This window comes from Lissotriton helveticus, chromosome 3_1, assembly GCF_964261635.1.
Source record: "Lissotriton helveticus chromosome 3_1, aLisHel1.1, whole genome shotgun sequence".
NCBI lineage: Eukaryota > Metazoa > Chordata > Amphibia > Caudata > Salamandridae > Lissotriton > Lissotriton helveticus.
In genome coordinates this window covers 921,143,289-921,161,888 of record NC_136061.1, presented here as the reverse complement: position 1 = coordinate 921,161,888, position 18,600 = coordinate 921,143,289, and positions in this window count along the sequence as shown.

Sequence of the window (18,600 nt, the reverse complement as noted above, 5' to 3'; positions counted from 1 at the left end):
CGCTCCTTCGCTGTCAAGCCATTATAGTGCTGGTAATTATGCACCCTTGGTATACTAAACTAAAGTTGAAGTGGCTCCCAGTAGGCTTTAGGGGCTCTGGCAGATCTCTTGCTTTGCTGCTACAGTGTAACACTTATTTGATTCCCACTGCACAGTATACTGATGTACACGTGACTGACATAACCGCGTCCTGCAGTGTGCGCGTTTGCGCGGGCGTGTGGCTGTAGTTGAGCTCCTGAGTTGCGGTAACTGTGGGTGCTCACTGCTGTAGTGGTAATGAGCGCTGCTCGCACCACAGTAATCATATTTTGAAAAATATGATCGACATCCACTACCGGCAGCGAACCCGACCCACTCCCGAGGACAGGACTGCGGTGACTACTAAATCCGGAGAACACACCACTGTACATCGCTGCCGCTGAATCTTCATGCTGCTAGAGTGGTTGTGGCAACGTGGCGTCCGGGCCCGTAACAGTTTGTAGCCTCTCGCCTCTCAAAGTAAGCAAGTAGAGTGAGATATTGCTCTCTCTTCTAATAAAATGTGGTTTAAATTAATAGTGTGCAGGTTATCTTTGCCTGCATACACTGCCTGTGTTAACAGCTGAAGTCTTAGGGGGTAATTAGGATGTCGTGGGGATTGCCTCCCCCAGGCTGGCGGTAGCCACTGCCGGCCTGGCGGAGGCAATACGCCCGACATCCATTGGCCAATTCCCCCTGCCATATTAGGATGGCGGGGGGACCGCGGCAGTGAAAAACACCGCCCACCTGTTTTCCGCCCCGGTTGCCTTACGGCCGGGGCGGAAGATGTTTAATATGGTGGCGGTGTCTGTTAGACACCGCCAGCCATATTACAATGGGCATTTTGGAAAGGCAGGCGGTCTTTGCTTTGGGGGCCCCCTGCGGGCCCCCCTGGTGAAGGCCGAGGTGTTTGTTGCAAAGGGGGGGTACCTGTGGTACCCCCCCGCATTTGCATACACCAAGCAGCAGGCACCGCGGGGTGCCTGCCGCTTCGTGTATGCAAATGCGTGCATTTCATTTTTAGATTGTGGCGGGCAGTGCAGTGAGCACCGCCCGCCACAATGTTAAAATGAGGATTGCGCCCGCCACTGTGGCGGCCGCATCCTAATGCACATTTCGGGACCCCCGCCCTTAAGGCGGGCGGTCCCGTTTCCCGATAGGGTGGCGGGCGGACAAAGCCCGCCCGACATCCTAATGACCCCCTTAGTGTGTGCCTTCCCAGTTTTGCTTATTTTCAGTAACTGGTGCCACCCCATCGACTCACGGTTAGAGCCACTGACACCTTTTTGCAGCCACCTGGGACAAAATGTGCAGAGGATCACATGGGCATTGTTACTATCTTGAATTGGCGCCATCTGCTGCTAGACTGGGCCGCTGGCGCCTGTCAGGTCACATGAACAGACTGACTTTGCTGCAGTGTCTGGACTCATCGCAGGCTGTGGCAGCAGCATGATGTGTTTTTCAATACCAGGAACTAGCTGTTGTCAGGAGTCTGACTAAAAAAACCCTGAGGCGGCAGAGACGCAGTCCCCAAGAGGCCCTGGAGGGTGCGTGTGGCAGCACAGTGACACATAGCCCCGACCAGGCCTTTATGGAGAGAGTCGGACCCTGAGGAGAGGTCTAGAAACTGCAGCGGGATTGTGAGTGAGTGACTGCCAGTTACACCTACACTCTCCTAAACCATTTACCAACGGCACACAGACAGTGTTATTAGCTGTTTGCAATCTGCTTTCCAGTTGGGTAAGCCAGAAATTCGACTGCTTTAATATTTAGTATTCTCTTTGCAAAGTTTTTGGTTGTATCGCTAGTAAACTATCTCTTTTTGTGACTTTCTATACAATTGACTGGTGACTGTGGGTAAACATTAGCATAGAGAGTGCTTTGTGATGATTTACATGTTATTGGGCCTGTGCAATGAATAGTACTGCAGCTGGTTTTGCCATGTTATCACTTTTCACTACCTCCAGTGGGTGAATTTACATGAAAACTTCTTAGTTTGCATTTTCCTTTGTCATCGTGTTGGCACAGTGCATGACACTTATGTTGGTGTGTTGTGATGTTCAGTTTGTTTGTGTTGGTGGGCTCAGCGAGGGATGTTTTACCTAATTGCAGCCGCCCCCTTCAGCCCATCTGGACATAAACAGTAGGCCAGACGGATCTCAACTTCGCCCTTACCAGTGAAGGCCTCCAGTCATGTTTGTCACAGTATGGATAAGAGGCCCTGATTGCATCCATAACATGACCCATGGGATAGAGACACTACAACAGAAAGGCTGCCTGTCATTAGACAGCGCCATCATCATCAAGCTGCCCTGCAAGACCTACGGATCTATGACAGAATATCGACAGACAAAATATCGACCTACAGAAACATCGACGCTGGAATATCGAAGGCAAGTATATCAACATCCTATCTACAACATGGTAAGTACAAAAATATCGAAACTAAAATATCGATGTTAAAAATATCGTAATTAAAAATATCGTTTTATATCTGTTAAAATATAATGTGTAAAATAAAGTAAATAATACTTATAAATAAAATAAACATTGTTAAAAATATTTAGTAATGTTTAAAAGTAATACATAATTGATATATAATAATATAACATTAATTAAACACATATGTAAAATATATATTTACTTAATAATACATTTTAATAATTACTTTAACTACTTATAAATTATTTAAAAATACTATAAATTACAAATAGATCTCCACACATAAAATAATTACATAAAAAGTAAATAATTATTTTTAATACATTAAAAAAATTAAATATACTTTCAATATTTTTAAAATTCATAACATAATACATTATCTAAATTCATTCTAAATAATAAATAAAACTACTATTTAAAGTCCAAAAAAACTACAGTATTAAAAACATTGGATAGCGTAAAACGTAAAATTACTATTCCCACTCCAGAAAATGCAAATTTAGGGAAAACATTGTATAGCATAGAGATAAAAATTACTATTACCACTCCAGAGAGTAAAACAGTAAAGAAAACATTGGATAGCGTAGGGGTAAAAATTACTATTCCAACTCCAGTGAGTGCAACAGTAGGGAAAGCGATGGATAGCGCAGGGGTAAAAATTACTATTCCAACTCCAGAGAGTGCAACTGTAGGGAAAGCGTTGGATAGTGGGTGGGTAAAAATTACTATTCCCACTCCAGAGAGTGCAGCAGTAGGGAAAGCATTGGATAGGGTTGGGGTAAAAATTACTATTCCGACTCCAGAGAGTGCAACAGTAGGGAAAGCGTTGGATAGCGTAGGGGTAAAAATGACTATTCCCACTCCAGAGAGTGTAACAGTAGGGAAAGCGTTGGATAGCGTAGGGGTAAAAATTACTATTCCAACTCCAGAGAGTGAAACAGTAGCGAAAGCGCTGGATAGCGTAGGTGTAAAAATTACTATTCCAACTCCAGTGAGTGCAACAGTAGGGAAAGCGCTGGATAGCTTAGGTGTAAAAAATACTATTCCAACTCCAAAGAGTGCAACAGTAGGGAAAGCGCTGGATAGCGTAGGTGTAAAAATTACTATTCCAACTCCAGTGAGTGCAACAGTAGGGAAAGCGCTGGTAAGCGTAGGTGTAAAAATTACTATTCCAACTCCAGTGAGTGCAACAGTAGGGAAAGCGCTGGATAGCTTAGGTGTAAAAATTACTATTCCAACTCCAGAGAGTGAAACAGTAGCGAAAGCGCTGGATAGTGTAGGTGTAAAAATTACTATTCCAGCTCCAGTGAGTGCAACAGTAGGGAAAGCGCTGGATAGCTTAGGTGTAAAAATTACTATTCCAACTCCAGAGAATGAAACAGTAGGGAAAGCGCTGGATAGCGTAGGGGTAAAAATTACTATTCCAACTCCAGAGAGTGCAACTTTGGGGAAAGTGTTGAATAGCGGGTGGGTAAAAATTACTATTCCCACTCCAGAGAGTGCAACAGTAGGGAAAGCATTGGATAGCGTAGGGGTAAAAATTACTATTCCAACTCCAGAGAGTGCAACAGTACGGAAAGCTTTGGATAGCGTAGGGGTAAAAATTACTATTCCCACTCCAGAGAGTGCAACAGTAGGGAAAGCGTTGGATAGCGTAGGGGTAAAAATTACTATTCCAACTCCAGAGAGTTAAACAGTAGCGAAAGCGCTGGATAGCGTAGGGGTAAAAATTACTATTCCAACTCCAGAGGGTGCAACAGTAGGGAAACCGTTGGATAGCGGGTGGGTAAAAATTACTATTCCCACTCCAGAGAGTGCAACAGTAGGGAAAGCGTTGGATAGCGTAGGGGTAAAAATTACTATTCCCACTCCAGAGAGTGCAACAGTAGGGAAAGCGTTGGATAGCGTAGGGGTAAAAATTACTATTCCAACTCCAGAGAGTGCAACAGTAGGGAAAGCGTTGGATAGCGTAGGGGTAAAAATTACTATTCCCACTCCAGAGAATACAACAGTAAGTAAAGCATTGCATACCATAAAAATTAAATATAACATACTTAGAAAAAACAATTATATTTAAATTTCTTAATATTTTAATTTTTAAATAAGTAAACATAATTTCAAAATATCCATTAATATTTTAAAAAAGAAGATTTGAATAAATAATTAACAATAAATTAACAATAAATATCAATTAATAATGAATAGTTACCAAATAATGAATATTAAGCAATAAAATACTGTAAAAAACTAAAAAATATTATCTATTATCTATTATTAATATGTGATTACCAATTAAAACACATTAAACAATAAAATTATTTGCATACCAAAAAAGACTTTTTATAACACATTTATTACCAATTATTTACAAATAATTTCCAATAATTTTTTTTTAATTACCAATTAAATAAATTAATTACCAATTACAAATGAAATACGTTAATTACCAATTACAAACATTAAGTACCAATTACAAACATTAACTACCAATTACAAACAGTAATTACCAATTAAATACATTAATTACAAATATTAATTACCAATTAAACAATTAATTGACAATCAAAATTATTAATTGCCAATTAATAATTAATTAAAAATACATAAATTATCAATACCAATAAATAAAAATAATTCATTACTTAATTAGAATTAAAATACTTCCCACCCAATTCCCCTATAAACCCACTACCCGCTACAGAACGTAAACGCAAAAATTAATTAAAATTAATTTATAATTCCTAAAAAGTAATAATTAATTTAATATAATTAAATTACTTCCCACCCTATTCCCCTATAAACCCACAACCAGCTCCGGTACTGAAACACAAAATTGACTTAAAAATAACATTATAAATATATTAAAATAGTTCACATATAACTTAAAACAAGTAAAATACTTAACAAAAAACATATAACACATACATATTAAATACATACTAAAATGCATAACAATAGTACAAATATCGATATTAGTACCATCGAAGTTACTAATATCGATATATTTGATATCGATATTACTTACATCGATATAAAAAAAATCGATATTACTTACCTTAGTGTCGATATTCTGTCCAACGATATTCTTGACATCGATATTCTTTACCTTCGATATTTCTTACTCGATATTTGTGTAGGTCGATATTTACAACTCGATATTTTGACTGTGTACCAAGACCTACAGAGAGCAGAGCTGGCCTAAGAGGAGTCGAGAGCTGTAGTGTGTGAGTCACTGCAAGGCTATCCCTGCAATTGGAGTGTACAGCGGTCCGGGGTCTGTAGCTGTTGTTCACTTCTTCACAAGCTTTTACTTTAATATTAAACCAGTTAAATCTTACTGCCTATTTTGCATTAATTTATCACTAAGGGCCCTCTTCTGAAGTTAGTGCCCTTCCATTTTTAGTGCTTTGCAGAAGTTTTAAGATCTTCTTAGAGTTTCTCATTGCTCAAATGGGTGTAATTTCTGATATTTAAATGTTTCCCTCGTCTTCAATACTTGATGTTGCTCGCAAGAAAGTGTCACTCTTAGTCGATGAATGTTACTCATAATTACACTGAAATTATGAAAATGTCACTCATAAGCAATGTGAAACCTTGGCAGCTATGACAGTCTGTGAGTCTACAATGCAGATCATGCCGTAGGTCCTTCCTCTTTCTTCACTGCTCCTCGTCAGTTAAGTCGCCTTTCATTCCTTTTCCTGACTAGTTTTGGGTTACAGGTTTATTGGGCTTTATCTGGCATGTAGTCTTAGTGTGAATATCTGGGACTGTGTTGTGCGAGCGCTCTCTTCCAGGCAGCGGCACCTGACTGACAGTGTTTATCACGTGCGGTAGGCATTCCGCCCGAACTCATCTCCTGGTACCGTGCAGGTGCGCTAAGTGGCACAATTTTGTGCTTTCAAGTGCATTCTGCTGCACCTTAGAGCAGCTTTTCAGTGCTCCTTTAGTTGCATCGCCCAGAGGGGAATTGAGCGGCTCCTCCGCTCAGTGCATGCTCCCCTTCCAACCCTAGCCTGACACCGCATTTGCAGTAAGAATTGCAGGGCTTAGACCATTGATTTCTGCTTTTGTGTCTTTCTATAAGTACAGAGCACCGACGAGGGGGCTGCCCTTAATAAAAAATCTCACAGGGCGTGGGAGTGCTCTCAACCCTCTTATCAATGTTGTCTCAATGGGACCATGATTACTCACCATCACTTGCCTCTGAGGAGGAATGCCCCCCCAGAGGCACCCTCATGCAGAGGTGGACAAGCTTCTCACCAACGCCATTTCACAGGTGCTTGTCCCTCTCCATGAGAGCGTCACCAAACTGTCAGCCCAGGTCTTCAAGGGCACGGGAATCCTGGGGGATGGGGGGGCGGGCCTAGTGGGGTAACTTTGGTTCCCACACACAAGGCTGGCAAGCGTGACCGGAGCACCTGGAGGGCTTTAGCCGTCTGGCTGAAGTCTTCCATAAGAGTGCACGCACGCTGAAAGAAGCAACCTACCGGGAGGAAGAACTACCCGGGGCAATGGGCAATGACACCACAACAGACTTTGACCCAGAGGAGGGGTTCTCCTACTTGGAGGAGAGTGACATGGAGGACAAAGACGTGTCATAAGGTGAGACCCAGGACTCGGGCAGCTTTTGGCACCCGCACTCGGCCAACTCAGACTCATAAAAGGGGTCTCTGCCCCTACTGAAATGTGTGACCCAAAGGTCATTTATCCACAACACTCTGTGGAGTGGGTCCCTGAGAGGAAGGTAGCTGAGTATGTGACAAGTAAGATTCGCCAGCCTCTGAGCAAGGAGGTGAGAGCCCGCCTCCTAGCGGAGTGTCCCAGACCATCACTAGGGAAGAAGGTCACAGCGACCCCTGAGACTGACCCCAAGCTGTGTACCTTTTTTGCCAAACACATGAGGAACTCCAAAAAGGGGATCAACTGATCCTGGAGGGCATGCCAGGACAATCTTGTAGACGTTGTGGGGCCCATAACAAAGATTATCAAACTTGCGGAGCAACCAATACAGACAGGGAATCCTTTCCCTACGGACAATGTTGCAGGCTGGACGCAAAGGGCACTCTGCCTCCTCTGCATTGCCAACTGCACCCTCTCTGTAGAACATTGTAGTTCTCTCATAATAAAGAAAGATCCCAAACTGGTGGATCTTTCGTCTTCTGAGACAGGACCTGTTGCACAGGGCACACTTTTCAGCTAGCTTTTTGCCAAGGAGTTGGGGAAGTTTGTCTCAACATTCTCGGCCCCTGACAAGGCCCAGGTGTCCATAAGAAAGATCTTCCTAGCAAAGGTTTTTGCAAGGGCTGACGAGGAAGGGGTCTCTCTTCTGGCCGCCAGTCCTACCACGGCCCTGACAGAGTCCAGGCCAGAAGGAACAACTTATGGCAGGATTCCTGTCAGGGAACCCTCTACCCCTCCCGTGGCGGTGGAAGAGGAAAGATCAACCAAGCCTGGGAGGGGCTCACAACAACAACAACAGATACAATTGTAAGCCCCATTCTGTTATCATCTCTTTGTTTGGGGTGAGAATGCAACTGTTAGTCACAAGTGGGCAGAGATCATGGCGGATCCTTGGCATGTGGGCGACCGTTAAAGGGTACCATGTAGAGTTCTACGGGATGCCAGTCCAGACAGTTAAGTCCCGCCCACTGTTGTTTTCTACTCAGGACGTGTCAGTTATAGATCTAGAAGTTCAGGACCTTCTGGCCAAGGGGGCAATATGCACTTCGGATCTGCATCCCAGGGGCTTTCTAAGCAATCTGTTTTTGGTAGAGAAAAAAGACAAGGGCTTCTACCCTGTCATCAACCTCAGGTCCTTCAACGAGAGCCTGGTTTATCACCACTTCAAGATAGAGGGGATCCACCTCCTCAGGGACCTACTTCTACAGGACAACTGGTTAGCATGTCTCAATCTCAAGGATGCCTACCTGATGGTGCCGCCCATATTTTCCCCTCATTGCCGGTTTCTCCAATTCGAATGGAGGGGGCACATCTTCGAATTTCAGGCTCTCCCATTCGGCCTGTCATCAGCACCTTGGTGCTTTACAAAGCTTCTCTAACCAGTGGTAGAACATCTCCATAGATTGGACATCAGGTTAATCATCTACCTGGACAACATCCTACTGATGGACCAATCACGAGATCTCCTGGTGACCCACCTGAACACCACTATATCTCTACTCCAGAACTTAGGGCTCTTTATCAACAAACAGAAGTCATACCTGACCCCACAGCAGAACATGATGTTTTTCCACATAGACTCCAGAGCAGCGACCCTGAGCCTGCCGGACTAGAAGATTTTTAAGATTAAGAAAGAACTGAGGAAGGCTCTCAGAAAGGACAGAATCTCTTTGCGTCAACCAGCCAGGATTGTTGGGTTTTTATTATCTTCGATACAGGCCATCTTCCTGGAACCGCTCCACTACAGAGCCATGCAGAGACTGAAAGTGTCTCACCTTCAGAGTGGACTTACGTATTCCAAGCTGGTGACACTAGCATCAGAGGCCAGGACGGAGATCCAGTGGTGGACCGACCACATGGAAGCATGGAACGGTTGGCCGATTTTCGGCTCCCGCCCGGATCTAGTGATAGAATAGGACGCCAGTCGTCTTGGTTGGGAAGCCAGATGTAGATTGACCTCCATGGGAGGCAGATGGATGGAAGAGGAAGTAACCCTTCCCATCAATTGCCTCAAACTTCTGGCATGATAGTTTGCTATTCGATCCCTTACGAGGGACAGAGTATCGTGCTGTGTGCTCCTGAGGATGAACAATACGACAGGGGTGCAATATATTAACTGGCTGGGTGGTACCCACTCTCGGGCCTCATTGGAACTAGATAGGGTCTTCTGACACTACTGTCTCCAGTGGCAGATTTCAGTAACAACGGAATATCTTCCAGGGGTGCTAAACTCTGTGGCGGACTGGAACACCAGGTACCTCAGGGACATCTGCGACTGGGGACTCGACCCGAGATATTACAGACGCTGATGGCACTATCAGGTTTGTGTTGGTGGACCTGTTTGCCACCAGATGGAACACACAGCTTCCCCGCCACATCAGCTGGAGACCAGATACAGGGACGTAGGGGGTAGATGCCTTCCTACAGGAATAGCCAACAGAACAGGCCTATGCCTTCCATCCCTTTCTCTTTATCCAGCGAGTGGCAGCACAAGTCAGACACCAGAGGGCCTCGCTGATAATGGTCACTATGATATGGCAATCAGAAGCATCGTTCCCTTCTCTTCTGGAGCTAGCCTGGACCGCCGGGTACGTCTACTATCGTTCACTAAGATCCTGATGGATCCACCTGGCCATCCACACCCCCTGGTTTTCCAGGGCCATCTTTATCTAATGGCATGGAGGATTTCAGGCGATGCTGGCAAGACATCAGACTTTCGCAGGGAGTTGATTTCCTTATCCAGCAGGTGTAGGCTCCAGGGACCACCAAGAGGTATAGCTCGGATGGGCTTGTTGGTGTGTGGAGAGACACTTGGATCCTGTGGGCACTAACGTTAACGACATAGTGAACTTCTTGGTGGAACATTTCCAGGAGGCATTGGCATATTGTACCATCAACTCCTTCAGGTCGGCTATTTCAGCGGGACATACATAAGTGAATAATGTTCTAGTAGGGGTACATCCTTGGGTAAGCAAACTCCTCAAGGGTATCAGGATTTCCTGTCTCCCCGAATCCTGCTACGTGGGTCTTTGGGATGGTAACTTGGTCCTGCGCTTGTTGTCATCCTCTCAGGACAACCAATACCTTTCTACGAAGGAAATATGAGCGCAACTGGCCATGTTGCTCTGCCTCATATCTTGCAAGAGAGCTTCAGATGTGCGGGCATTAGACCAGTCTGCTAGAATTTTTACCCCAGAGGGAGTTACATTCAACATTTCAAAGAGAACAAAGACGAGTACCAGATTAGTATCCTATCCAGCTTTCCCAGAGTCCCCTAAGTTGTGTGTGGTCAGGTGCCTGAAGGCCTACGAAGACATGACAATAGAGGTTCGACCTCCAGGGGAACGGCAGCTGTTGATTGCCAATAAAAAAAAAACTTTCAAAGCTGTGTCCTCTCTGACCATTGTCAGGTGGGTGAGATGGGTCATGGCAGAGGCCGGCATCAATACCAGTGAGTTTGGGGCTCATTCGACTAGGGGGGCTATGGCTTCCGAGGCTGTCCAGGTAGGTGGTAGATTTGAAGATATCATGACTGCCGCAGATTGGTCCTCTGATTCCACTTTCAAAAGGTTCTATTTTAAACCAATCTATGACGCAGCGGCACTGGAGGTCAGTAAGCTTTACAAATGCATAATCCCCACCTCCAGTACTGACAGAGAATGAAAAGGTTCCAAGCTAACATGAAGGAAAGTTTCAATTCTATTAAGGATGCGAAGGTGAGGATTATCCCCCACCCCTCTGGCATGCCATCTCTATGCAGCCCTCCCTTAGGGACTTATGGGGTTGTCTTTACATTAATGCTGAAGGTTAGAGAACTGGATTCTGTGACTAACAGGGAAGTACTTTGGGTTATACCCCTTAACAGTATATTGATATGTATTGTTGTTCTCAACACATTGTTTTTCAACTTGACAGACAGACATGTTGTGTAAGATGTTATCTAATGTTGGTAATGGAGCACCTGATGTTGCAGACTTGGAATGACTGTCATATCATCTATTCTCCTCATAATAGTAGTTGACGTTTTGACCTGTTAGACGATACGTTATGTGGGAAATTATTAACATTCTTTCCATATCCTCTTAGGTTCGATTCAAAGAAGGAATGATGTCCAGCGTGCTTAATTTCTTTCAGTAAGGAAGAGGAAGGACTACGGCATGATATGGATTATATAGACTCACAGACTGTTACTTGATTGGACTATTAGTGACCATGGTTACTCCCTATGGCTCAATGTGCTGTTAATAAAAAGTGAAGAAAGTAATGCTTATTCCTCGACCCTGTGTCCGTAATAGAATTGAAACTTTCCTTCATGTTAGCTGGGAAATTACCATTTCTTTTTCTTTGCCAGCGACGGCTAACAGTCCAACTTAGAATTGTTGAAACCATAAAATTGGAGCTACCCAACTGTCTTTCCGACTGAAGAGCTCCATCTGAACTTATGCCGGAACATCTGGAACTGCAAATCGGGGCCAGGCTTACCCTGCTGGTATTCGACTACTTTGTCCTCTGCTCAGAACCCGTAACAAAAAAAGGCATGTAATAAGCCAATCTAAACTAGAATTTCAGTAAAATCTCATAAAAAACATTATTTGATTCATACCTAAGACACTTTAAATTTGGTATCGCATAAATACATCATTGTTATCCTTAATCAACATTGTCGAACTATCTGTAAGAGGAACAATACGTTTGATCTTAATCAGACATAAGGGTGGGTAGAAACATTGTATAAAGTTCATCATACTCTCCATTGTTATACGTTGGGTGGAATAATCCTTGCATCTGAGTCCTTAATAGAGCACTTTCACCCTACACGTCACATCAGCAGCTCTTGCTAAAAAAACCTCAGGCAAAGAGCCAACTCAAGGGGCACATTGGGCATTGCAGCACTGGCCCAACGAGGAGCTGCCTGATGATGAAGCATGACACCGACTCAGGTGTGAGGGCTCCTAGATCCTTCCTTTCTACCCTACTCACAGGAACTGCATACTGTTTGTATTACATAGTATCTTATGGAGCCTGTGTGCTGGACATTAAAGCGCTGCTAGTCCCCCTTTACATTTGGCAGAATTTTCAGTTACCCCAATGTGTGAGCTGGCATTGGGATCCGGTTACGATGGCGGTGGATGCATTCCTGCAGGGCTGGTCCACCTTTAATGAAGATTCCTGGATTAGCAGCTCAAGTCAGATAGCAGGAGCCACGCTGATGTTAGTGACACTGATTTAGAAGTCTGAGGCATGTTTCCTGGCCCTGATGGCACTCTTATGGGACCCTCCGAAAGGGTTGCCCTTCTTCCCTTCGATTCTTCGAAATCCCTATGGTTGCCAACACCCACTGGTTTTGCAGGGACATCTCAAACTTGTGGCATGTTGGATTTCTGGCCATGGTGGAAAAACAACCGACTTTCAGAGTACTCTTAAAATTTCATTCAACTGGCGTAGGCCACGGGTACCTTGAAGAGGTACCAATCGAGGTTACTTTGCCTTAGAATGCCCTTTTCCTAAGGGAGGAGTCTCGGTATTATGAGACAGAAAATGGGGTGTCAGGCATTGGTAAGAGTGAGAGCAAGTTATTTAGCTACTAGGCTAATTGGGCCCAAGGAGGAGGATACTGATATACACAAACTTTTGAATTGACTGATTGAGGATTGATCTGTCCCTATTAAACACATATTGTTCAGCTTACCTTGTGGCATCTTCTCAGTAGGAAGTGATATGGCCATTTCAATTCGAGCCCCTGTTACAATACAACACCATAATATAAACTGGGGACTCACTACTGCCCATCTGGAGGTATGTTATGGGGGAAGGGCACACTGGCTCAGGTGAAAAGTTAATGTTTAAATACTTAGGTACCAATTACAGTGTTGGTTGGAAAGCCTCCGACTGTTAATCGGAGGCTTTCCGACTGCGGTCTGAGGCTTTCCCACTGACTAGGTCAGTTTGCGGTCCGACTGTCGGTGGTCGGAACAAAAACTGGGCGGTCATTCCGACTCGGTTCCGACCAGCTCTCGGGGTCTTCCAACCAGTCGGAACACACAGTAATCCCCTATGGACGGCGTTTACGCCATCAGTATTATGATGATGTTTTCCCACAGCCTTTCCGTGCCGGCTTCTCTGACATGAAAAGGCTGTCGGAAAGTGAATTTGGGGGCCCCTAGCAGGGCAACCTTGCCTCTGCGGTCAATGGTGTGTGGCTGAGGGGTTACCTAGGGTACCCCCCTCTAAAGGAGCCTGTATTGTGCTGGTTTATGGCCGTGACCCAAGCTCGTAAACAGGTGGTTGGAACCGCGGACCTCAGGTCGGTCGGTCCTGTGAGTCAGAGTCGGTGTTGGTCGTAGGCAACTCTGACCGACATCATAATAAGCCCCTTAATTGTAACCCCAGGTTAAAATAATCGAATCAATTATTTTTTGCTACCCAGGTTCCCTACAGAGTTTAGTGTCAATAGGTGGTTGTAGAGGGTTAATGGAGAGTCCAGGCAACAGGTGCTGCCTACATACCACCTCTTGAGTTGGCCGAAGGGTAGGAATGAAGGAGAAGTGTTCCTAGAGGATCCATGCAGGCTGATGTGAATGAAGTGGCTTCTCCTGAGGAGATGGAAGAAGGTAGGAGATGAGCGGGCAAAGGAGATAATGGAAACGGGCTGCCTGATGAATGCATTTGAAAACCCCTGGGATGATCACGAAGATGGGGGCAGAGGGGGTCATAATGAAGAGCATGAAGCATCTAAGTGCACCCGAGCCTCACGTACAATAAGTAGAGTAGAGGGATCAGCGTCAGTGACATAATATGTACTTTATAGATCCTCAAGTAAATAAGCAGAACTAACCAACAATATTTCTAATTAATTGAAAATAAATAAAAGGTACACTTATCATGGATGCTCCAGCCAGTAAGAAAGACCCGATGTTACAGTTGTCCAGATTGCCTATATGTTAAACTCAACTATGATATGATATGTTGATATACCTGTCTCAGGAGTAGCAGTTTATGGCTGCTATTTAATTACAGCAAGAACGACTATTCATAATCTGAAGCCTCTAGTCCTGCCATAGAACTATTTTTGAGCAGACTGCAGTGTCAGATAGTCAAGATGAAGAGAATCAGTAGTTTTAAGCAACCTTTACTCCTCAGCCCAATATATCAACCCTCACTCTTCATCTCATGTTTCCAACTGTCACTTCATTACAAATGCACCCGACCAGCTGCCCACACACCATAACATCATAACCAAGTACAGAGTTGTGCTGAGTGCCACAAGCTAGCAACACTATTGAAATCTTCCCCCTTTACTTTGCAAACAACCATTCTTAAATGAAAATACAAATTAAACAAGCATTGGCATAGCCAATAGGTCTTGCTTTGGAACCTTATAAGCATTTAATTATGCAGTACAATATTCTTGGTGCAACAATATCAACTGTTGCATGTCTAAACACTTATAAGGTCCCAAAGGCGAGACCTATTGGCTATGCCAATGCTTGTTTTAAAGTCCCAATTGTGTTATTAACCCTTACTATTTCTATAGTCACGTAATCTGGTAGGGCTCTGTCCCTGACCACGCTGGTGCCAGTGTTCCTAAAAATGCCAGCTCCTAGAGCAGGAAGCTCCGTAAAAGGCACATAGGGTGTGTTCACATCAGAGTCACATCCTGCTCAGATCACTAAAGCGTGGAAATTCTTTGAATGCAAAACAGAATTCCTTAGCAAATACATTCAGCCCCACACACAGTCTTTTATCCCACTTAGAAAAAAAACCTGTGAGGTCTTTAGATCACTTGCACAGTAGCAAAACGCTTTGAAGGTTTAGTTTTAAGCAGAAGACAACTTTATGCAATACATGGGGCGGGCTCAGGGCCAGATTTCAGGGCTGCATTCGGAAGGGTGGTCCGCACATGCATAGCAAACTAAAGAGATGCTTTGGGGCCGTGCCAGCCCACACAACAGAGGCTTCAGACTTGGCCTTCACAATTCCCCCTGTTACATGATTAAACCTGCAAGACAAAAGGTAGCTGCCAGGGGCGTAATGCAGACCCTGCAGTCTGCGTGTTGCCTTCAAGGGCCCCCCTATCATTCAAACACAAATCTGGTGTCAGTGGTCTGTGCTGCTCCTCTCGTCCCGAAACATCTGAAATACCCGAGTTTTCTATACCAGCCTCATGCTCCGTATGCTAATAATATAGTCAGCAATCAGCAAGTCTGCGCCGTGGAATGTTTATTCTCTAAAAATGCATTCTGAATACATTTCTTCCATGTGGTTCCTTAAATCCAACCTTCAAGAAATAGGTGATGTTCTTGCATAACTAAAGCTGTCACTGGGGTGAAATGTGTTGCCGCTAACAACAGCAGGCGATCATTTCAGCAGGCCAGGCAGACAGTCAAGCACTCCTCTGGTCACGCCCAGGACGTGAAGCAACATTCCTCTGCTGAGCAGGCCTACCCGGGCGGCCTGGCCCTTGCCATGGGTGGTTTTAGTGATAAGAGGCCCCCAGCACTCACCCGCCCCTCTACCCCGTGACTTCACCCCTTTCCTATCTTGCTGTGTACTTGGGGACATTTTTCCACTTTCATAGACACTGGGAGCAGGACATAAGCTGAGAGCCCAAAAATAAATAACCTTTGAGTCATCCTTTCCCCCGGAAGCGCTTGCAGCCTGTCTCATTATTACAGCAGTAGCACAATTACTGCTTTCGATTAGGTGCTGGGAGCAAGGAGTTTAAAGCTGTGGCAAACGCGTTCAGCAATTAACTCACTTAAGCGAATACGTTAGGAGTGGTGCACCAGCAATTATGAGTTGCAGAGCCCGAAAAACAAAATAGAAAAAAATTTATTCATTGTTTATTTTTACAAACGGGGAGGGATAAACAGGGAGAATAACAAAGCATCAAAAACTGGATGGGGAAGCAGTGAGAAGCAAGTAATGGCCAGGTTGGGATCGGAGGGCACAACACAGAGCGTGCAGAGAGGGGTATGGTGTTTGAGTTGGAAAGGGGCACGAAGCAAGCATGAAAACACAGCATATTCATGGAGTGCTAAAAGAAATAAGTGGGAGAGGAGGGGAAAGTGCTGGGAACAGGTGCCCTCGGAATGCATGTGTGCCGCGTGTGCCAATAGACTTTTCTTATCTGCTTCTTTAATAAAAAAGCAGATAAGAAAAGTCTATTGGCACAAGATGGCGTTGGACTGTCCACAGTCCGTATGGACACGTGCATGCTGTCTGCTATGGACAAATGGCAAGAGCAGCCATGTTTGTCCATGCAGACGCATGCACGAAAGCCCTCTGCAGAATCGATTCCAAAAGGTACTCGCAATTGCGAGAGCAGCGCATGCGCTGCTTTCGCTAGGCGAGACCTAAAAACGTGTCAAATAAAACCGGACCACAAGATACAATAATGACATTCAAAAAATAGAAGAGAAAGAAAACCAAAATCATGCATCAAGCAAATTAATTAGACTTTTCTAAAAGACAGTCCATATATTTTGCAGAAAGGCACATTTGGCATCCAACCGGCCTTATTCAAATCTCTCAGCATTATGATTGGGATTATGTACAGCACCCACTACTCGATTTTTGATAACTTAACCTCTTTCACCACCTCCATCATCACAGGAACCATCATCTAACCCATTCTTTTCAGCCTGATGTCCTCCTATTGTGGATTCTTTGTCCTTTTCCACCCATAGCCATTCATCCCTTCACGTGAGTTTATCAGAAGTACAGTCAACATCAACAGACTACTTAAATGTCACATTCTTCCATCACTCAATGTAGCAGAGTTCCTCAGGCATTCAATCACTCTTAAGGGGCCAGAAAACCTGCTCTCATACTTGGAAAGTTTACCTACTTTCTCTACTCGAACCCATTTTCTCTCCTTCAATTCTACAACCACAACACCATGTTTTACATCATAATACTCTATATGCTTTGCAGATGGAGGCTGTAGGTGAGGTAACGTGTTGCCCAACTGTTAGGTGGTTTAGTACTGTATTATTATTGACACAATAGCTATGATTAATAGTTGCTGAGAATTTTGTAATGTACTAACTGTCATGAGAGGTATTACTAACATGTTTCCTCGCTACATCCGGTGACCAATCAATGTGCCTTGACTTAGTCATTCACCGAAGATTGTCCTTGGTATAGAGCTGTTAAATCTTCCTTATCACACCTAGGCTCTACGTATTAATAGAAGGTATCAACCGATAAGTCTGCAACATTTTTATTACCTCCAGATCCCACTCTTTATTGCTCATCAGAGCAAACCGAATGGTTCATTTAACTATCCTATTGAAGCGCTCCATGGCACCATTACTGGAAGGGTGATACACAGAGGCCGAAAGATGGGCAAAGTAATTCATCACCAGGTAACCTTACACAGAAAAAGATGTAAACAGTGATGGACTGTCACTAGGACTCACCTCTTCACCCCTTCCCTCACAAAAAGCTTCCAAAAGGAATTTTATGACAGTCTCTGAATTAGCTCTTGAGATGATTAGCGATGACACCCACTTTAAAAAGTGGTCCATCAGCACAATAAGATACTTGCTTTCCTCACTAAGAATTTTTACTGAACTCATGATATGTATCTCGACCATTTCCCAAGAAGTTCCTAAGGCATTTTAGGCTACCTTCATAGGGCTTAAAGTGGGCCCAGTATGCAAAGACTAACCAGCTCTGCTACAATCTAAACAACCATACATAAGCTGTTAAATCTGTATATGCATAAATGACATCCAAAGTGACCCTTTGATCCTTTTCTAGCTTCAAAGATTCAAAACTTTTCTTCCTCAAAGTTAAAGGCGTAGCATCCTTCCCAGTCCTCATAACAAACCCAGAAATCATGATCAACTCTCTTTTCACCTCCCAAAACATTTGAGAACACCAAGTTTTTTTAAAAACTATGCAAACCTTCACATACAATTCATATATCATGTAAAACCCTGTCCTCTCTCTATGCTTCCAACCATTCCTCCTTGTCAATACATCTTACCTCTTCAGCCTCAATTAGTGCAACCTGACAGTCTACCCATACATGCCAAGAAGTTACCTTCAATAGCAGGAGGAATCTATAACGATAATCACCAACTCCATTTTCAGCACCAAGCACTTAACACAGTCTGTATTTAAAGTCCTGCAACCTCATTGAAAGTCTTGCAATACTTAGAGAAGCTTTCTGTGACCCACTGGTTGTTAGCAACTTCATGAGATGTTGATGATCTGTTCTTGCTTTGAACTCTGTCCCAACAATGGACACTAAGGACACTCGCTCGACCACAGAGTAGTTTTTCCCTATTGGTAACAACCTTTGTGAGGCAGAAGCAATAACAACCTTTTCCCCCCATGCTTCATTTGAGTCAACACTGCAACCAATGCTTGCATTTGTAGTAATCACGCTCGGGGGGACTGGGGTTATAACCGTGTAAAGATGGAGTCTTACAGATATCATTCTTGATC